Source organism: Rana temporaria, chromosome 5, assembly GCF_905171775.1.
Source record: "Rana temporaria chromosome 5, aRanTem1.1, whole genome shotgun sequence".
In the NCBI taxonomy this organism is placed as follows: Eukaryota; Metazoa; Chordata; class Amphibia; order Anura; family Ranidae; genus Rana; species Rana temporaria.
The window spans coordinates 283,418,634-283,441,590 of NC_053493.1; the positions used below are offsets into that span (position 1 = coordinate 283,418,634).

A 22,957-nucleotide genomic window follows, 5' to 3' on the forward strand; every position below is an offset into this window, starting at 1 on the left:
CTGTAGGGGGGTGTGGCTGTAGGTCTGATGTCATCGATCATGTCTCCCTATAAAAGGCATGACGCGATCGATGCAGCCGCCACAGTGAAGCACGGGGAAGCCGTGTTTACATACGGCTCTCCCCGTTCTTCAGTTCCGGGAGCAATCGCGAGCGGGCGGCTAGAAGCGTTTCTAGCCGCGCCCTCGTCCTGGATCGCTCCCCGCAGATTTCTGACCGCCGCATGTACCGGGGGGGGGGGGTCCCGATCGGACCCCCGACCTGCGGAAAGGCATGGACGTACATGTACGCCCATATGCCTGTACGTGCCATTCTGTGGACGTACATATACATGCGGCGATCGTTAAGCGGAAAGTAGCGCAGTGCCGAATAGCAAAAGATGGCCTGGTCATGAAGGGGGTAAAATCTTACAGAGCTGAAGTGGTAAAGGACTTTGTCACATTATTACATAGTTATGTAAAAGTAACTTTTTTTGCTAAACAAATCACCATCTTATTTAACCACTTTACGTCCAGGCAATTGACAGAAGGTGGCTCTCAATTGCCGGGAGGACGTCTATGGACACCCTCCGCTTCTCCGGCCACTGGGGGCGCGCGCGTGCTCCCGCTGCATCACTGAAGTGCCGATGCGCGTGCCTGGCGGCCGCGATGTCCACCAGGCACCTGCGATCGGCGGATACACAGACAAGGAGGTGGATCTGGGTGTGTAAACACCCAGATCCACGTCCTGTCAGGGAGAGGAGACCGATGATGTGTCCCTTGTACATAGGGACACAGCATCGGTCACCTCCCCCAGTCAGTCCCCCCCCACACACAGTTAGAAACACTCCCAGTTTATACATTTAACCCCTTCCTCGCATGTCGCAGTCCCAATAAAAATCGCAGATCGCCGCCATTACTAGTAAAAAAAAAATAAAAAAAAAAATAAATAATAATTCTGTTCCCTATTTTGTAGGCGCTATAACTTTTGCGCAAACCAGTCGCTTATTGCGATTTTTTTTTTATAAAAATACGTAGAAGAATACGTATCGGCCTAAACTGAGAATTTTAATTTTTTTTTTATTTGGCTATTTATTATAGCAAATAGTAAAAAATATTGGGCCAGATTCACAGAAGAAGTACGCCTTTGGATTGTAGGTGCAATACTTTGGCGCCCGCTGGGTGGAGTTTGCGTTGTTTTCCGCGTCGGGTATGCTAATTAGCTTTTTCCGTCGATCCACGGCCGTCACATTCTCTTACGTCGTCGCTAGTCGGCTTTTCCCGGCGTATAGTTAAAGCTGCTATTTTGTGGCGTATAGATAGACTTGCCATGTTAAAGTATGGCCGTCATTCTCGCATCGAATTAAAACATTTTTGCGTAAGTCGTCCGTGAATAGGAAAGGACGTCACTCACATCGAAGTTCAAAAAATGACGTCGGTGCGACGTCATTTCACGCAAAGCACGACGGGAAATTTCAAAACGGAGCATGCGCAGTTCAATCGGCGCGGGGACGCGCTTCATTTAAATGAAACACGCCCCCTACCCGCCCAATTTGAAATACGCGATGAGAAATACACTACGCCGCCGTAACTTATGGCGCAAAATCTTCCTGGATTCGACTCAGAGTCAGGTAAAATACGGCGGCGTAGCGTATCTCTGATACGCTGCGCCAGGGCAATTCTATGTGAATCTGGCCCATTGTGTTTTTTTCAAAATTGTCGCACTATTTTTATTTATAGCGAAAAAATAAAAACCGCAGAGGTGATCAAATACCACCAAAAGAAAGCTCTATTTGTGGGGAAAAAAGGATGTCAATTTTGTTTGGGAGTCACGTCGCACGACCGCGCACATGTCAGTTAAAGCGACGCAGTGCCGGAAGCTTAAATTTCGCCTGGGCACGAAGGGGGTTTATGTGCCCAGAAAGCAAGTGGTTAATGAGGCATTTGCCAGAAAGAAATATTGTGTAGTAATACTGTATTTTGAAACTGACAACTTGGAGATGGTTATGCTCAATAACAGTGATGTTATAGAATTGTATTATTTTCATAAACAAATTTAATCTCTGGATTCTCTCTGGACTCTTTGTGAAATTTCCTTGATAGTTTCTTAATTTCATGTTATTCTTATAAGGATTGTGGCCTGTGAGTTGAGATTATTTTATGTTTATTTAATACAATTAACTGTTTTATTGATTTTTGTAGGGGATAATCAAGCTAACAAGTGCCTTTAAAGCTGAACTTCAGGCAAATAGTTAAATGCACAGATCAATTACATATATGCAAGCTGTTTAACTTGCCAAAGGATTTGTATTTCTATCAATCCAGTCCTGAGATTTATGTTTTCACTACTGCATTTACATACGTTTTTGCTGCAGTTATGGAAGACCTATGCTGTGGATGCTGTCTCAAAAAAAGGCATGCACAGGGCTGTAGCTGATCTTTGCCCTATTAATCACTTATTATGCCTTATGTCTTTGTGTAGAGGTGACTATCTTGGTAGAGGCAGAATTTTGCTTCCTTGTATCAGAACTAATCCCCCCTCTCAAAAAAATAATAATTAATAAAAAAAAAAAAACACATTTAGCGCAGTGACAGTTTATGTACATTGTGATCACTGTGGCTTATATAAAAAAAAAAAAACACTAATTTTATGAAGCAAATGTTTGTGAAAGCAATTTTGGCAGAATCTGTTGTCTACTGTTGATGGATGTAACAATTACCTAGGTTACAGTTTTGCTGTTGTAGTGCATTTTAACACCTAATTTATAGTCAAAATTTCACTGTCTCATGTATATAAAATTCAAACATCATAAGAATGTTTTTTATTTTATTTAAAGCTGAAATCCAGATTTGTGTCTAAACTGCTGTGCCTCTGAAAAAAAAAATCATGTTCAGATTGTTTATTAGAGACAGGTGGTGAGGAGACAATATGATACCTCCTCGCTGTCTGTTTTAACCTGTAAATTCCACACCAATATTCCACAACTGTGCATTGTTTGAATGGGTCAAATTCTGCAGCTGTACTGCCCCCTGAATGTGGCAGGAGTGATGTTTTTTTCCAGGGGTGTGAAGCAAAACATTGCAACTGTGGCATGTGAACACCCCACACAGCTGTACAACTTTTAAAAAGTTTTAAAAACTGCAGTTTTTTCGGGAGCAGTGATTTTAATAATGCTTAAAGTGAAACAATAAAAGTGAAATATTCCTTAAAATTTCGTATCTGGGGGGTGTCTATAGTATGCCTATAAAGTAGCACATGTTTTCCGTGTTTATAACAGTCTCTGCACAAAATTACATTTCTAAAGGAAAAAAAAAGTCATTTTAAACTACTCGCGGCTATAATGAATTGTCGGGTCCCGCCAATACAGATAAAAATAACTGAAAGTCATTGAAAAATTTAAAAATAAAATGCAAGGGGGTCCCCCCAAATTCTATTACCAGGTCCTTCAGGTCTAGTATCGATATTAAGGGGAACCCTGTGCCAAATAAAAAAAAATATGAGAGGGTGGAGTCTCTTGTACATGTCACTGGGTAACCCCTGTGATTCTTCTTGTGTTTCTGGCCCCGCCCTCAGCTATATAAGAGCTGTCAGGCTGGCGAATGATCATCATTCGTCAGGTGCCTCCGGTGGAGGCAGGATCGTGTGCATCGTATCCTTGCTGGAGATCATCTCTGGATACTGAGAATGGATTACATTGCTGGAGATCGAGAGTGGAATACATCGCTGGAATATTTTTTTTATTTTTTTTAAATAAAGGACTTGTCCCAAGCCATCTTCTGTCGTTTTTTAACACTTTGACAATTTTTTTTGTGAAATGGTGCCTTACCAATTCACATAGGGGGATCGGGATCTAGGGTCCCCTTTGTTAAAGGGGGCTTCCAGATTCCGATAAGCCCCCCACCCACAGACCCCCACAACCACCGGGCAAGGGTTGTGGAGATGAGGCCCTTGTCCCCATCAACATGGGGACATCCTCCCCATGTTGAGGGCATGTGGCCTTGTATGGTTTGGGAGGGGGTGCTCTCTCATCCCACCCTCTTTTCCTGCAGCCTGCCAGGTTGCATGCTTGTATACGGGTCTGGTATGGATTTTTGAGGGGAACCCCACACCATTTTTTTATTTTGGCGCCGAGTTCCCCTTAAAATCCATACAAGACCTGAAGATTCTGGTATGTATTTTTGGGGGGAACCCCACGCCATTTAAAAAAAAATTGTCGCAGGGTTTTTTTTTTCAATTACTTTTAATTACTTTTATCTGTATTGCCGGGACCCAACAATTCATTATAGCTGCAAATAATTTTAAATTACCTTTTTCCTTTATAAATGTAATTTTGTGCAGAGACTGTTATAAACATTGGAAACATGTGCTACTTTACAGGCATGCTATAGACACCCCCAGGTACAAAGTTTTAAGGAATATTTCACTTTTATTGTTTCACTTTAAGCATTGTTAAGATAACTGCTCCCAAAAAACTGTAGTTTTTAAAACTTTTTTTTGCATTGATACATGTCCCCTGGGGCAGAACCCAGGTCCCCAAACACTTTTTATGACAATAACTTGCATATTAACCTTTAAAATTAGCACTTTTGATTTTTCATGTTCATGTCCCATAGACTTAAATGGTGTTCGTGTGTTCAAACAAATTTTTGGCCTATTCGCATGTTCTGCTGCGAACCGAACCGGGGGGGGGGGGTGTTTGGCTCATCTCTAGTTGCTATATACAAACATAATGTGTAAACAAATAAAATAAAATACTGATTACTTCCCCAGAGTAGTACAATATTACTATGGTAACATTACATTGCTCTGGTCAAAGTGTGTTAAAAGAAATCATAACAAAAAATACACCAGCCAGTGTCCCTGATCACCACCACACCCATTATATGATGACAATGTACTGAACTGGTGAAAGGATGTAAAAAAATAATAATAATATTATTTAACAAAAAAACACAACTTCAAAAAACCTGCCATGTCTTTCACTAAATACCTTGGGCTGTCTAATTCCAAAAAGGATCATTTAGAGTATATTTGTACTGTCCTGACATTTTTTCGGCCTCATGAAATGAAATAGGCCGTAAGTACATCAGGATTGGTAAATTTTCAGATACTGTATATACAGTAGCATAGTTTGTGGACTATATAACATTCCTACAGACTAAATAATTCACACTGACGGGCTATTTTCATCAAAGAAATGCAGCAGAATACATTTTGGCCTAAATTCATGAAGAAATATTATTTATTTGCAAAATGTTATAACAGAAACAAAGAAAAACATGTTTGTCCCCCAAAATTTTGGTCCAAAAGGCGAAGCAACGTAAGGTAACATTGTTTCGCCCAGCCGTGGTGGCTATACAACCCCAGTATAAAAACAGCTCAAGCTAAAATAATTTTCCTAGTGCTGGCTCAATGCAGGGTAGAAATAAGTACTAAGGGCCAGATTCACGTAGAATCGCGGCGGCGTAACGTATCGTAGTTTTCATCGCAAGTTTTCATCGCAAGTGCCTAATTCACAAAGCACTTGCGATGAAAACTACGCCCGCGGCCTCCGGCGCAAGGCGGGCCAATTCAAATGGGCGTGTGCCATTTAAATTAGGTGCGCTCCCGCGCCGGACCTACTGCGCATGCTCCGTTTCCTAACTCTCGCCGTGCTTTCCGCGCTGTGACATCATTTTTTCGAACGGCGACGCGCGTAGCTTACTTCCGTATTCCCGGACGTGTTACGCAAATGACGTTAAATTTTAAATTTCGACGCGGGAACGACGGCCATACTTTAGACAGCAATACGTTTGCTGACTAAAGTTAGGGCACCTAAAACGACGACTAACTTTGCGACGGGAAACTAGACTAGCGGCGACGTAGCGAACGCGAAAATCCGTCGGGGATCCGCCGTAACTCCTAATTTGCATACCCGACGCTGGTTTACGACGCAAACTCCCCCCAGCGGCGGCCGCGGTACTGCATCCTAACATCCGACAGTGTAAAACTATTACACCTGTCGGATCTTAGGAATATCTATGCGTAACTGATTCTATGAATCAGTCGCATAGATAGAAACAGGGATACGACGGCGTATCAGGAGATACGCCGTCATATCCCTTTTGTAAATCTGGCCCTTAGTGGCTTGAAGGCAGGGTATTGAATTAAAGTGGAGTTCCAATAATTGTGTTTATTAAAAGTCTGCAGCTACAGAAAGTGTAGCTGCTGACTTTTAATAAACACACTCACCTGTCCCAAGAGCCAGCAATGTGGCAGCCCGAACTCTCACCTCTCCCCAGGGCCAGTACAAGTGTGGGCACCCGGTTGTGACAGCTTGTGGCTTCACACTGCACTGCACATGCGCGAGTCGCGCTGAGCCTCCTCAGTGGCCGGGCAATCTTCTGGGACCTGTGATGTCCCAGAAGATTGCAGGGAGGGGGAGAAGAGAAGTTCGACTTGTGTCACCTATGCACCCCAAGTGGAAGTGGGAGCTGGGTACCTGTTAAAACTAGGTACCCACCCACCCCCCCCCCAAAAAAAAGTACATGCCAAATGTGTAATGTAAGGGGGTGAGGAGTCCTTAAAGCAGAGCTTCCACTCTGCTTCAAGACATGGTTTACCTCAGTGAATTTGGGTAGGCCTTTGTATGGCCTATCTGTCAATCTAAAATGTGAAGCACAGGGAATTAATTTGTTACATAGTTACATAGTTACGAGTTTGAAAAAAGACACAAGTCCATCAAGTCCAAACTATGTGTGTGATTATATGTCAGTATTACCTTGTATATCCCTGTATGTTGTGGTCGTTCAGGTGCTTATCTAATAGTTTCTTAAACTATCGATGCCCCATGCTGAGACCACCGCCTGTGGAAGGGAATTCTACATCCTTGCTGCTCTTACAGTAAAGAACTCTCTATGTAGTTTAAGGTTAAACCTCTATTCTTCTAATTTTAATGAGTGGCCACGTGTCTTGTTAAACTCCCTTCCGCAAAAAAGTTGTATCCCTATTGTGGGGTCACCACCAGTATGGTATTTGTAAATTTAAATCATATCCCGTCTCAAACGTCTCTTCTCCAGAAAGAATAAGTTCAGTGCTTGCAACCTTTCCTCATAACTAACATCCTCCAGACCCTTTATTAGCTTTGTATTCGTTCCATTTGCAGTACATTTTTCCTGAGGACTGGTGCCCAGAACTGGACAGCATACACTAGGTGCGGCCGGACCAGAGTCTTGTAGAGCGGAAGAATTATTGTTTTATCCCTGGAGTTTATTCCCTTTTTAAGGCATGCCAATATTCTGTTTGCTTTGTTAGCAGAAGCTTGGCATTGCATAGGCTCTACCATCTACTAGGACCCCCAGGTCTTTTTCCATCCTAGATTCCCCCAGAGGTTCTCCCCCCAGTGTATAGAATACATTTGTATTTTTGCCACACAAATGCATTATTTTCAAATTTTTCTACATTGAACCTTATTTGCAATGTAGTTGCCCACCCCATTAATTTGTTCAGATCTTTTTGAAAGGTTTCCACATGCTGCAGAGAAGTTATTGCCCTGCTTAGCTTAGTATCATCCGCAAATACAGATTGAACTGTTTACCTCATCCTCCATGTTGTTTATAAACAAATTAAACAGGATTAGTCCTAGCACAGAACCCTGGGGTACCCCACTACCCACCCCTGACCATTCCGAGTACTCCCCATTTATCACCACCCTCTGAACTCGCCCTTGTAGCCAGATTTCAATCCATGTACTCACCCTATGATCCATGCCAATGGACCTTATTTTGTACAGTAAACGTTTATGGGGAACTGTGTCAAATGCTTTTGCAAAATCCAGATACACCATGTCTACATGCCTTCCTTTATCTAGATGGCAACTCACCTCCTCATAGAAGGTTAATAGATTAGTTTGGCAAGAATGATTCTTCATGAATTTGTGGTAGCACAATTTTCATAAACTGGCCTCTTAGGGGTTTATTTACTAACCAATCAGCATCCAGTTTTTTGTCAAAGCTTAATTGAACAAACTGAAGTTAGAGCTGATTGGCTCAGTCCAAACACACAATAATAAGGTATGACATTTTAATATAGCAAAATTGTGTAAGTTCACCACCAGTGCCAATGGACCTCTTGTGTGGTAAAGGGTAACTGCGCTTTCGAAGGGAAACATAGCACATTTAAAAAATAATAAGATTACAGTGACACAAGTCACAATTGTGACACACGTCATTTTGTAGATTAATGTTATTAAAAATGACCTTTCCTTTTCAATCTGCAGTGATGTCATTTTCTGTAAAATGCAGTGCAATATGGCAACCTGCAGGCCTCCTGTACACAGACGGTGCACAGAACACCCACCAGAATTTTTTTTTCCAGCTTGTGTGCTTAGTGATCCTGTGAGTATGTGATTTTCCCAGAAGTCTGCACCAAGATACAGGTCATATTTTGGGCATCCCCTGTAACAGAAATTTAATTTTTGGTTAGATACTCCTAAAGGAAAACACATCCACTTTGCTCATTAGAGCCCTTCAGGTGCATCAGCTGATTGATTATTATAAAAATCAATTCCATGCACATGGACACAGACAAACAGCTATTTATTTAGATTAACAAAAGGTGGGAATGATGGGAGCTGTGGTGGCTCAACGCGATTGGCACTGCGCTGACAAGCCATTCACCTCTGCAGCTAGAGGTTCGGATCCCGGTCTCGGCTACATGTGAATTGAGTTTGGTGGTCTCAGCCCGGCTCCCGGTGGGTGTGCTATGCAAGGTAAGCCTGTGCTTAGTACGCCCACCCCCCTCCCACAAAAACCACCACACCTACACAGGCACTCTAAATTGGGTTAACACACTCACATTGACCACGCGGTCTCTAAAAGAGAGGCGAAGGACTAATGGGGCTGGTTGAGCGGGCTAATCCTCTCACTCCCTTATAGGGAGTCCCTCTGCCCCGTTGGGCTTCAAAGCGGAGCAGGTAGGGCGGGCTGTGTGGGAGGACCCCCTCACACACCCGCCATTGCCACCCGGGGCATGGAGAAAGGTGGCAGATTGCCTCTGGGGGAGGCCTGCCTACTCCCAACTCCTGCAGTCCGGCTCCTCTCTCGAGTACACGCACAAAAATACACTTTAAACAAAAAAAAAAAAAAAAAAAAAAAAACAAAAGGTGGGAATATGCCATATTTTTTTTTTAAATCCCTGCAATGTACATTGATCACCCATAAGGGAATGTTTTTTTTTTCTCAATAAAAATGGAGTTACTCTTGAAGCCCTACACAGAGTACAACAAGCTAACACTTTCTATGGCTTGTCTTATAACAGTCCCAGACCACACACAGGCAATATTTTGATTGTGAACAGCAACATAAAATAAAACAAAAAGACAGGAAAGTAATTTGTGGATGCATAATGCTTGTAAATCCGCCACTTGCTGTCACCTCTACCATTTATTTAGCAGGTGAGCTGATCTACATTTTAAATGAACTTTTCACTTGCTGACCAAAACACACAGAATAATAAGGTATTAGTTAGTATTTTGGTCAAAATATGTAAGTTCACCACCTATGCCTAAAGTCCATATTCTCCTAGATTTCCCGCGGGCGGTGTGTAAGCCATTTACACTCCGCCGCCCCAACCTACATGAGCAAGTGCTGTATTCCCCAAACACTTGCCCGTAGTTTGGGGCGGCGGAGTGTAAATGGCTCGGCGTAGCCACGCATATCTCCGCATGCGCCGGGGTTAAAATAGCCCAGTGCGCATGCTCCAGTTCTCGGCGTAAAACGTCAATGACGCCGACGTGTGCGTCATTGACGTAAAGTCGTATTCAAGAACGACTTAGGGAAACGACGTAGCCGACGGAAAAACATGACGCGGACTTAACATGGCCTACGTGGGACTTGCGTAAACTTACCCCTCATATAGCAGGGGTAAGTTTACGCTTACGCAAACGACGTTAGCGACAGTTACGCGACGCAAATTAGTTCGGGAATCGGCGTATCAGGCTCATTTGCATAAACAAATGAGACCTGAACGTAAACGCCATCTAGCGGCGGGCGGAGTAATTACATTTAAGATCCGACAGTGTAAGTGACTTACACATGGCGGATCAGCGGTGGTTCCCCCTTAAAAACAACTTTTTTTTATTCCACTGGCCCCCCACATTACAATCGAATTAAGGCTCTTATTTTTTTTTTGCTGCTGTACATACCTTGATACAGCATCTTCACCCGTGCATCCGGGTTGCGAGTCCCGCGGGAGTGGGCGTTCCTCACATGTGTTTGATTGACATTTTTCCCAAAAACGAGCTCTCCCCCTGTCGCGTAAGCCGCGTCACGATTGGCGAAAGGAGCCGAACGGCGATGCGCATGCGCAGTATAGCGCCGACTCGCCGTTCGGCTCCTTTCGCCAACCGTGACGCGGCTTACGCGACAGGGGGAGCTCGTTTTTGGGAAAAATGTCAATCAAACACATGTGAGGAACGCCCACTCCCGCGGGACTCGCAACCCGCATGCACGGGTGAAGATGCTGTATCAAGGTATGTACAGCAGCCAAAAAATAATAATAGCCTTAATTCGATTGTAATGTGGGGGGCCAGTGGAATAAAAAAAAGTTGTTTTTAAGGGGGAACCACCGCTTTAAGTGTATCTATGCGAAAATTATTCTAAGAATCAGTCACATAGATACACGGGCCAAAAAAGAGAGATACGATGGAGTATCCTGAGATACTCCATCGTATCCTTACTCAGAATATGGCCCCATATGTTTGAAGTTTGCTAAATCAAAACAATCAGCCAGTGTTTACCTCTACAGAAAGTGAGTCCAGCATAAATCACCATTGATAATCACTGGCCATGCGGACAACCACGAATAGCTGTGGCCACTGGCAGCCTGTAATTATTGTGAATGGGCTCAGCAACCACACCTAGCAGCTCAGCGGAGATTCTTGCAGCTGCAATTCACATCTGGCCAAATTACCAGTGTGAATGTAGCCTTTTCAGGTATATTAGCATAGCTTCAGACCATGCCCAGGTAACACTTTGATCATCAACATAAATTCTATGCTTTGTATTTTATCGATCCCTTCTAGGGTCTTGACAGAACAGATACAAGTCATTTTAAAACCTAGGTTTTAGAGGAGTAGTTATAAAATGAGAAAATTAGACAGTGGTAATGAGTGCTAGGCTCAGTAAATTTGTGTCCAAGCAGTCTTGAGAAAGTGCATGGCACTTCACAAATGCTTTGAAAATAAATTATGCTTTGTAATGCAGATGACAATGCAGATAACACAGCTCTGCACTCTTCTAATCAAATTTACAGTAGATTCTTTATATTTACTACAATAATATACTGTAACTACATATAATGTACACATCTTAATTACAGCAGGCAGTGCTGGGTTTGTTCTCTTTTGAGATGCCACAAAGCAAGACAAGTAGTTTTGCAACAAAAGTCAAATAGAGGACAGTGCCATTCAGTTCACAACATGCAAAACATGCATAACACACAAGCAAAGTCCTCTTTTTAAGCTTGAACTTTGCTTGCAGAAGCCTTCTGCATTTCAATCTAATGAGCTGAATGAACATCAGAAAAGCTTATTATGTTAAATACAAAAGTCCTTGTGTTCCATGTTTACCACCCAGTACACCCAAAATAGTAAGCAGTAAAGTACTGGGAGTTTTGTTAAACAGAACACTAGAGCTTTTTACTGGAAGGAGCATGGAGGATGTGGATTTTAATTAAACATCTACAGACTAGAAATGTGTAAGTATGCAATACTATTATATTCCTTCAAACACTCTGAACTACAAATCTAACGTGCGTCTTTATATAAAATTATTAGGCTTATCTAACATCAATGTGTTACATTTAAGTTTATTCTGTATGTCGATGCTTGCAGTGGTAGTAATTTCCTATCATTTCATATTATATTAAGTTTTCATATTAGCAGTAAACTTTTTGTACATACATTTATCATTCATACTTACTTAAATTTAATAATGCTGAACAGGAAAACAGTTATTTAAACAAGTATAAAATAATGTAATAAATAAGGTTTGTCAATATAGAATATTATTTAAAGTCTGTTCACTCCCACAATGAAATTTTGTGATTGTTTTCCTTATTGCCAGTTACCCTTACATGAATGTGGAACTGAACTGTCAGTTATTTATTAGAAACAGCTATGTGATACATTGTTTTTCTCATTATACAAACCCTTACTTCAACTTACAGTCAGAATTTAAACAATATGTATATATTCTTATGGTAATACAGTATATGTTCAATACAAAACCTTAACACAAAGGTTTTGAAAATATATACCATTCCTTAAAGTAAATGTATTGTTAAACTTTATCTGCTGTTTTGATTTATAACAATTGCAATTATTATGATAGTAAATTTAAAAGTAAATTGTCATGAGTATAAAATGTTGTGTGACATAATTGTGTTTTGCCAAACATGTAATTTACAAAACTGATGAATATGCTATTGACCATTTTCCCATTACAATTATTAATACTTAATTTTTCCATGCTATGGTTGAATTGAATTAATGTTCATGTTAAGATCATTAACTGAATATAATAGAGTTCTAAATGCAAAGTATAATGTTGCTAACATGATCTATATACACAGTTTCATAGTTAGGTTGAAATAAGACACATGTCCATATAGTTTAACTTATGGACAAAAATAAACGAAACCATTGGCCACAAAACCCCAAACCCACATGTTTCTTTTTTTTACTCACAGTGGAATCCAAAGCACTACTTCTTCTTCTTCTTTTTTTTTTCATAATACTACTTCTACTATTTCTGTTAAAACTACTACTACTACTATTAATAATTTTTTGGATTTAGTTAGAGAGATTTCCCCTAACTTACTGTTCTGGTGGCAGTGGTCTCATCAGACAGGAAGTGAGGTAATGTCTGAAAAAGAGACACAGACACAAGTAAAAAACATTTTTTTTAGGAAACTTATGGAAGACTTGAACCAAGCTTCTGATTTTTGTCAAAAGGGCATGTGCCAGGATCCTGTCTTGCTTATGAATGGATTTAACAAACACAAACGTAGTGACGTACTATAAGTGTAAAAAGAGGAAGTACATTTCTCAAGAACCACTCTTTGGGCTCCTTCTGCTAATTTTGTGTTAGTAGAAGTTTGGTGAACATTGATTCACGTTTTTCAGATTGTACAAAACAAATGTCTTTTAAAATATGTTTGGCATAACTACATGCAAAGCAGCTTCATTATTATCCCATTAATTTTGACATTTTCTTAATTGCCGTGTCACAAATGTTAATTCTAGTTTACGAGCGGTAGTTTACAAGACCAAACTCTTTCCAGTAATTCCTTGATTCCACACATGCATGTTGGTACTTTCCACTTTGTCTGATGAATTTGTGTACTGACCATCTGAAAATCAGACTTGGGGTCGTCGGTCGCCATAAGTTTACTAGCCTGTCATCCAACATTTGTTGCGTGCAAATTGGAAAACAATTGTCTAAAGGAGCGTACTAACGGTAAGAATTTCGGACAACAGCCTGTCAAACGACAATCCCCTTCTGATTTTTGTACTGTGTGTAAGAGGCTTTAGGTTCACCATACATGTTGTCGCAGAGTTGATTTACTAAAACTGGAGAGTGCAAAATTTGGTGCAGCTGTGCATTCTAACAATAGTTTTTACCTTCAGCTTGTTCAATTAGGTTTTGCCAATAAACCTGGAAGCTGATTGGCTTCTTTGCAGAGCTGTACCGAATTTTGCCCTCTCCAGTTTTAGTTAATTAACCCCTGCTGTTTCTGATTATTAAAGCTGTGCATGTCTGGGTAGGATGAGATAGCAGTACACAGCTTTTAGATGATTGTGTCTGTAGAGGGTCAGGCTATAGTAGTGGCATGCCATCAGGGAAGGCAGATGAGGCAGAGCTTCCCCTGCCAGAAATATAAAAAAAATACTCCCCAAAAAAAGATGAAACTTTGTGGGTCATAGCTCGGCAACCTAGGGTCATAGAGACCCCAAATTGGGGAGTAGGTAGCTGAAGTTCTACCCCACCTCCGGTTAGAAGCTACATACAGAGCGGCCAGTTTAAATACAAGCTGGAACACTCTGTTTGCAGCACACTGAGAGGATGAGCTCACAGTGCCTCTCACTTCTTATCAGAGGCACTGAGCTTAATGGACTGATTGGAGCCTTGGACCAATGGTAAATCATCATTGGAACAAGCTGTCCAATAAAGATGATGCAGTGGAGGCTGTCCTCTAACTGCAGTGTGATAGAAGAGGGCATGTGTCTAAAAGACACATTCTCCCTTCCAGCCCAGCCCTCTTAACTAGAAGGAAAACAACATGGGTTTATGGGTATACGATTTACCCATAATTCCATGTTTTTCTCACCCACTTCAGAGGGAGAATCTGCTGCCTGCTAAAAAGGTACTGTTTTAATCAATATTTTGAAGGTATAGTAAATTACCTTAAAAACATATATGATAATTATTTGAATATTACTTACTAGTAATTAACCACTTACCATCCAGGCCAATTCTGACACTTCTCTCCTACATGTAAAAATCATAATTTATTTTTGCTAGAACATTGCTCAGAGCCCCCAAGCATTATATATATATATATATATATATATATATATATATATATATATATATATATATATATATATATATATATTCTAACAGACACCCTAGGAAAAAAAAGGTGGTCAACTATGTATCTTACACAGTATTTGCGCAGGGGATATGTATCAGTGCAAAAAAAAGTTTTAAAAACTGATTTTTTTTTTGGGAGCAGGGATTTTAATAATGCTTAAAGTGAAAGAATAAAAGTGAAATATTCCTTTAAATTTCGTACCTGGGGGGTGTCTATAGTATGCCTGTAAAGTGACACATTTTTCCTGTGTTTAGAACAGTCTGCACAATATGACATTTCTAAAGGAAAAAAAGTAATTTGAAACTACTCATGGCTATAATGAATTGTCGGGTCCCGGCAATACATATAAAAGTAATTTTAAAAAATGGCACTCCCCCCAAGTCCATTACCACCCTTTGGATCTGGTATGAATATTAGAGGAACCCCCGAACCCTTTTTTTTAAAATGGTGTAGGGGTCCCCCTCAAAATCCATACCAGATCTGTCAGGTCTGGTATGGATTTTAAGGGGAACCCTGCGCCAAAATGTAAAAAAAATGGCGTGGGGGTCCCCCCAAAAATCCATACCAGACCTTATCCGAGCACGTAACCTGACAGGCAGCAGGAAAAGTGGGGGGATGAGAGCGCCTCCCTCTTGAACCACATCAGGCCACATGCCCTCAACATGGGGAGGATTTTTGGGGATCTGTGACCCCCAAAGCACCTTGTTCCCATGTTGATGGGGACAAGGGCCTCATCCCCACAACCCTTGCCCTGTGGTTTGGGGGGTATGCAGGTGGGGGGGCTTATCAGAATCTGGAAGCCCCCTTTAACAAAGGGGACCCCCAGATCCCACACCACATGTGAATTGGTAACGGGTACATTGTACCCCTACCATTTCACAAAAAAGTATAACATTTTTTAAAAAACACAGGTAAAAGCTTGGGACAAGTCCTTTATTTAAAAAATAAAATAAAATTCCAACGATGTACATCCATTCTCATGCAGAGGATATGGAGAAACACGATCCACCACCATGGGTGGTTCCCATCGAATGACACATGCCGTGACAGCTCTTAAATAGCTGGGGACAGGGCCACCCATCATGTGCATGTGCGACCCCTCCCCCCTCTGACATAACGGGGGTTTCCCGTGGCATCAGAGGGGCAGGGTCTCCAGTACATGTGACAAGTGGCCCCGACCTCAGATATGTAAGAGCTGTAACGGCCGGTGTAGTGTCATTCGACGGGAACCTCCCATGGGGGCGGATCATGTCAGCGTTTTTTTTTCTCTGTATCCTCCGCTCGAGAAGGGATGTACATCGCTGGAATTTTTTTTCTTTTTTTTAATAAATGGCTTGTCTCCTATGTTCTTTTTCCATTTTTTTTACTTTTTGGTGAAATGGTAGGGGTACAATGTACCCTGTTACCAATTCACATAGGTGGGGCTGGGATCTGGGTGTCCCCTTTGTTAAAGAGGACTTGCAGATTTCGATAAGCCCCCTCGCACGCATACCCCCACAACCCCGGACAAGGGTTGTGGGGATGAGGCCCTTGTCCCCATCAACATGGGGGCAATGTGCTTTGGGGGTCACAGACCCCCAAAGCATCCTCCCAATGTTGAGGGCATGTGGCCTGGTATAGTTCAGGAGGGGGCGCACTCTCATCTCCCCCTCTTTTTCTGCAGCCTGCCAGGTTGCGTGTTCAGATAAGGGTCTGGTTTGGATTTTGGGGGGAACCCCCACGCCATATTTTTTATTTTGGCTTGTGGGACCCCTACGCCATTTTTTCTTTAATTGTCGCAGGGTTCCCCTTAATATTCATACCAGACCTGAAGGGCCTGGTATGGATTTTTGGGGGGAACCCCACATCATTTTTTTATTTTGTGGCGGGGTTCCCCTTTAGGGTCTGGTATGGATTTTGAGGGGGACTTCTATGCCATTTTTTTAAAAAAATGGGCTGGTAATGGAATTTGGGGGGACACCCACACAATTTGTGGGGTTCGGGGGTTCCCCTTAATATTCATACCAGACCCAAATGGCCTGGTAATGGACTGGGGGAACCCATGCCATTTTTTTTTTAATTACTTTTATCTGTATTGCCGGGACCCGACAATTCATTATAGCCACGAGTAGTTTTAAATGACTTTTTTTTCCTTTAGAAATGTCATTTTGTGCAGGGACTGTTCTAAACACTGGAAAAATGCACCACTTTGCAGGCATACTATAGACACCCCCCAGGTACAACATTTAAAGAAATATTTCACTTTTATTGTTTCACTTTAAGCATTATTAAAATCACTGCTCCCGAAAAAAAATTGCATTTTTAAAACTTTTTTTGCATTGATACATGTCCCCTGGGGCAAGACCCGGGTCCCCAAACACTTTTTATGACAATACCATGCATATAAGCCTTTTAAATTAGCACTTATTCAGCGAACAGGTGAACACCCGATGTTCGAGCGAAACTTACTTTCGACTCGACCATCAGCTCATCCCTAATATCTAACATGTCATGCTTTAAAATTGTGCTCACTCGTGGAATGGCGCCAAGTTTCAGTACTTAAAAATCTCCATAGGCGACACTTTAACGGTTTTTTTCAGGTTACATATTTAGAGTTACAGAGAAGGTATAGTGCTAGAATTTTTGCTCTCACGCTAACAATTGTGGTGCATGTAACCTGTGTGTATCTGGCTTTGATTGGGCAGGGAGTTCCCTCCCAATCAAACATATATTAGGATAAAGAAATACCACATTGAGGTTGAACAACACATACAATCCCTATACATCTGACTTTAGCTCTAACAGTAATGTGATATAAGGACCTACTTAAGCTATTCAATCAATCTGTATACAATCAGGCAGGCCATTGCATTACATACTTGATTTAATGGAGATTGTACAATCAGATTGTAACAAGTGTGGTGAGATTTAGCCTCACTCACTGATTTTGAAACAAATACGTGGGGAGGGAAGGGGGAATCTTTCTAATGATACCCCTGAATAGCACTAAAAACCCAACAAGTATTCCAATCTTTCCATACATTAACCCTTGTGATAGCAATAAAGTTGATCACAAAAATAAATTAATAAAGGCACAGTGTAAAAAATAATCAAATAATGAATTTGTGCTTATGTGCATTTTTTTCTGGAAAACCGCCTTGTGATTTTAATGTAAGGTCCTTTTGTAATTTGAAGTTCTGAGTTTATTCCTCATAGTCCTAGTTTTATCTTTCGGGGAGTAAATTTTATGGTTGTTCCAATGAATTAACCACCTCAATTCTGCCAAACTTGTATATATATATATATATATGTCACTTCCAGTTTGGGCTTGTTTTTTTACAAGCCGTTACTGGCTTGTAAAACATCTGATCAAACCAATCTCGGTTTGATCTGATTTTTTTTATCTATTTACTCAACATAATATCATCCTTTATATTTTACCAAAAAATTTGGTTTTATATTTTTCACTAAAATCCAAGTGTATATTTTTATGAAAGTGTGCACAAATATCGTGTGACATTAAAAATGCAGCAGCCATTTTATTCTGCAGGACCTCTGCTTAAATTTATATACTGTATATATAATGTTTGGGGGTTCAAATAAAAAAAAAAATACAGATTTCTACATTTACATGAGAATTGTCAGAATTGGCCTGGTTTTGAAGTGGTTAACCATGCTAGGCCCACCCACGACACATATACTGCGGCAGGGTGGCCGCTCTGCACTGGATTACATATCTAGTATGTGATTTCACACTTCTGGGGCATGCATGCAAAGCAGGAACATGGATCAATGCCTTCCCCTAGTAAAAGCACCTCTCACACAGTGCACAAACACTGGTTAAGCACACAGTTAACCCTCTGATTGCCCCTGATGTTTAACCCCTTCCCTCCCAGTGTCATTAGCACAGTGACAGTGCATATTTTTTTAGCACTGATCACTGTATTAGTGTCACTGGTCCCCAAAAAGTGTCAGTTAGTGTCCTGACAGTGCTGTATCACAAACAATGGCCTGTTCATGAAGGGGGGTAGACTTCTTGCAAAAAAATATTGTGTTTAGAACTCCCGAACAGGGAAACAATTCTGACTCGAGCGGCAAACCTCATTGAAGTCTATGGAAACCGAACTGGAAAAAAAAGTAATAATTTTGAAGGCTTACAAGTAACTTGCAAGTAATTGGCCATAAAGTGGGTATGGAGGTCCGGCTACTTCCTTGGAGGACATATATCAAGGCAACATTTAAAAAAAAATATTGTTTTTGCCCCCCCTACCCCAATGCACCTTGTTCCCATGTTGATGGGGACAAGTGTCTCTTCCTCACAACCCTAGGCTGTGGTTGTTGGGGTATGCAGACAGGGGGCTTATCAGAATCTGGTTACATAGTACCCCTACACATTCACCAAAAAAGTGTCAAAAAGTAATAAAGCACAGAGACAGTTTTTGACAATTCATTTATCAAAAAATAAAAAAAGGGATCCCCAGTTGTAAATTTTTCGTCAATCAGGCACCCAAAAAAGAAAAAAAAAACATTTTGCACTCATTGACAGCCGACCGCTGAATGCCTCATTTGACAGTTCTTATATAGGTAAGGGCTGGGCTACCTGGCGACTTCACCTGGTGGCACGGCACCCATTGTGATGTCACGGATCGGTTCATGCGGGGAGTGGCATGATTGATGATCAATTTACAATGGGGGACACTGTTTTTTTTTTTAATAAAGGCATTGTCAAAAACTGAAAAGCATTCAGTGTTTTTATTACTTTTTGACACTTGTTTTGGTAAAAGGGTAGTGGTACACACTCATTTATATAGAGGTGGGATCTGGGGGCCCCCTATATACAGTATGTGACAATAATAAATACAAAATTAATGATCAATGCCATGTAAGGATTAGTGTAATAAATTAATTTTGAAAAAATGATAACCTAATTACTGAAAATGTAGTGAATCACCATAATACATAGAAGAAATTAATAAAAAAATGTATAGAATTAATCACAATGTAATGCCCTACTGGGCAGTGATCCCAAATAAAAGTGCTGCAAATATGTACTTGACAAAGTAACCCAACAATATAAACCATCTAAAATAAGAAACAGGGAATTTTACCCTATTGAGTGATAAAACTAAATTCTAGTGCTGCAAATACCATAAGAAAGTCTTGCAGATGTGTATGAATAAGCTGAACAGACTTAAAAGACAACTTTAACTACATTAGTTTCTCTGCTGTAAACCTTACACATAAATTGCTGCACAATGTTTGTAGCTGCAATGGTCAGTGAGAGCTTGCTTTCAAGTGGGTAATATATTTTTTGTTTTCATGGATATGTAAATACTTTAAAATCTTGACCAAATGTTTATTTTATAATGGCAAAAAATTGGAATGCATTGCAATATATTCTCTACTTCTTTATAAAACATTCTGCTCTACAGTTGGCCTAAAATACTAGTGTATATATATATATATGTATGTATATATATATATATATATATATATATATATATATATATATATATATATATATATATATATATATATATATATATATATATATATATATATTAGTGCTGTCAAACGATTAAAATTTTTAATCGCGATTAATCGCATTAATGTCATAGTTAACTCACGATTAATCTATCTAATTTATGACGAATTTCCCCACAAATATCGCACAATTCTGCAAGTGATTATAATTTATGATCGCTGTTTTCTAGCTGATCTAAAACCATTTTTGACATAAAGGGACACTTTTGGACAATCTACAGTTTTTCAGGCAGAAAGAATAGTTTTTATTTTATAAAAGTACATGTAGGACACTGGGCAGACCACTAGGGACAAGGGGGGTGTGTATTTTTTACATACAGTACTGTAATCTATAAGATTACAGTATACTGTATGTAATGTGTTTGTTTACTTTTTTGAATTTGGCGCCGTTCTCCGCTCCCGTGCGTCGTAATGTCGCAGGGAACGGAGCTTGGCGGCACACAGGCACTGTGAATCTAGCGAGGAGGACCCGCCGAGCGAGGAGGACCCGCCAAGCGAGGAGGACCCGCTCGATCACACAGCGGGGTGGCATCGCTGGATCCAGGGACAAGGTGAGTAACTTGCCTGTGAATCCAGCGAGAAGGTAAGCCGCGCCGCGCCGCTGCACACTCTGCACGTCCACCCCGAGGGCTCCTGCGTTAATCGCGCGATAAAAATATTGACGGCGTTAACATGGGTTTGCGTTAACGCCGTTAATATCGCGTTTAACGCACAGCCCTAATATATATATATATATATATATATATATATATATATATATATATTGTGAACTTTGGGGGTTCTTTAGCTCTGCGAGATTAAGTGTGTAAACCGTAACAGTGAACAAAACGTTTTTTTTTTATTTGTGACCAAACGCAAACACAACGCTTTCTTCAGCACACAGAAAAAACATCAAAGGAAAAGTCCTGCTTGTCTCCAGCATAAATGAAAAAGTCTGTTTTCCTTCAGCACAGCAGATAAAGCAAAACAAAGGCACATACGGTTTAGGCAGAACTTCCAGTCCTTCTCAGCAGTGCACAGCTTCTGCAGACAGGTCCACTCCCATACTCCTCCACACACTCTATCAGCACTTCCTGTCCTTTAAGCTGACTTCCTGGAAGTTCTTAACCCCCTGTGTGCTTGAAAGCCAGGGGTCAGCAGAGGAGGCTCTTTCCCTCTCGAACGTCACTTTAGAGCCTCCGAAATTCCGGGCCCCAAATGACAATAAGGACAGAGAGGACTGTAAGCCCGTCCCCTCTGGATCCATTTTTAATTTGCCAGAATTTCTCACCCCCTCTGGGTGACCTCCTGAACCGTACACCACTGCCTTAAAGAGACCATACTTCAAAAATGGGTGCAACATAGCGTCCATCCAGGACCCAACCCTGGTGTCCTGTACATATCCCTCCCCTCTGCCTCAACGTGTTGGAGGCACCACTCACCATCATACAGTGAACTCAGGAGAGGGCATCGGCATTCTAATGCTGTCTCCCGGGTCTGTGCTCCTGAAGAGACTCCTGAAGAGACAGAAACCACCTTGTTACCCTGGCATTGGTGTGCTTGTTCTGTCTCATCCACGTAAGAGGAGCATGGTCTGATATTAAGCGAAACCTCCTATCCAGGAGAAAATACCGTAGGGAGTCCAAAGCCCACTTGATGACAAGACATTCCCGTTCCACCACTGCATAGTTTTTCTCAGCTGGCGTCAGTTTCCTACTAAGAAAAACGATTGGGTGCTCCTCTCCATTGATTTCTTGAGACAGAACTGCTACTAGCCCTTCACTTGAGGCATCTGTCTGCACTATAAAATCCTTTAAAAAATCTGGCGCTACAAGCACCGGATCCGGGCACAGTGCTGTCTTAAGCATTTGAAAAGCTTTTTCAGCCTCTGCATTCCATTTGATCATCACCGACTTTCAGCGGTGCCGCAATGGTGACGAAGTTGGGGACAAACCTCCTATAGTATCCAACTAGGTCTAAAAACGCTCTGACCTGTTTCTTTGTTAGGGGGCGGGGCCAGCCCTGTATGGCCTCTACCTTGCTCATTTGGGGCTTCACTAGCCCTCTACCTACAATGTATCCTAGGTACTTGGCTTCTTCCACCCCAACCGCACACTTCTCCGGATTGATGGTGAACCCTGCCCTTCTCAAGGAGACTACCACTGCCTGTACCCGGGGAAGATGGGAATCCCAATCCGTGCTGAAAATGACCATGTCATCCAGGTAAACGGAGGCATACCATTGGTGTGGATGCAAAGTTTTGTCCATGGCCATTTGGAATGTGGCAGGCAGTGTAGACCAAACAGCATTCTTATACTGGAAGTGGCCTTCCGGGGTAGAGAAAGCTGTTTTCTTCCTGGCCTCCTTGGTCAGGGGAATCTGCCAGTAACCTTTTGTGAGGTCCAGCGTGGTGATGTACCTGGCAGGACCCAATCTCTCAATCAGCTCATCTACCCGTGGCATGGGGTATGCATCGAACTTGGAGACTTTGTTGAGTTTTCTAAAGTCGTTGCAGAAGCGGAGAGTACCATTGGGTTTGGGCACCAACACGATCGGACTGGACCACTCGCTCTGTGACTCTTCGATGGCCCCAAGTTCGAGCATCCTTTTAACCTCTCCAGACACTGCCACTCTATGAGCTTCTGGGATATGGTAGGGTTTAAGCCGGATTTTCACCTTGGGCTCGGTCACGATGTCATGCTCGATGACGTTGGTGAGCCCCGGCAACCCTGAAAACATGTCCCTATTTCTTTGCAGGAACTCTTTTACTTGCTGGGTTTGGTGCCTAGTTAGGGTAGCCGCAACCTGCACCAGGTAGATCCCTACATGGTCCCCTGACTG

General features: G+C 41.6%; 1 protein-coding gene across 1 annotated transcript in view; it reads left to right on the forward strand.

The window, feature by feature from the left end:
* Positions 1–11,466: 11,466 nt before the first annotated feature.
* The window catches only part of LOC120940834 (cadherin-19-like), a 151,569-nt gene continuing 140,078 nt past the window's right edge, over positions 11,467–22,957 (forward strand). Inside the window, exon 1 of the mRNA XM_040353908.1 lies at positions 11,467–11,713. The gene's annotated coding sequence lies outside the window, so the exon portion shown is untranslated. The remainder of the gene's footprint in view (positions 11,714–22,957) is intronic.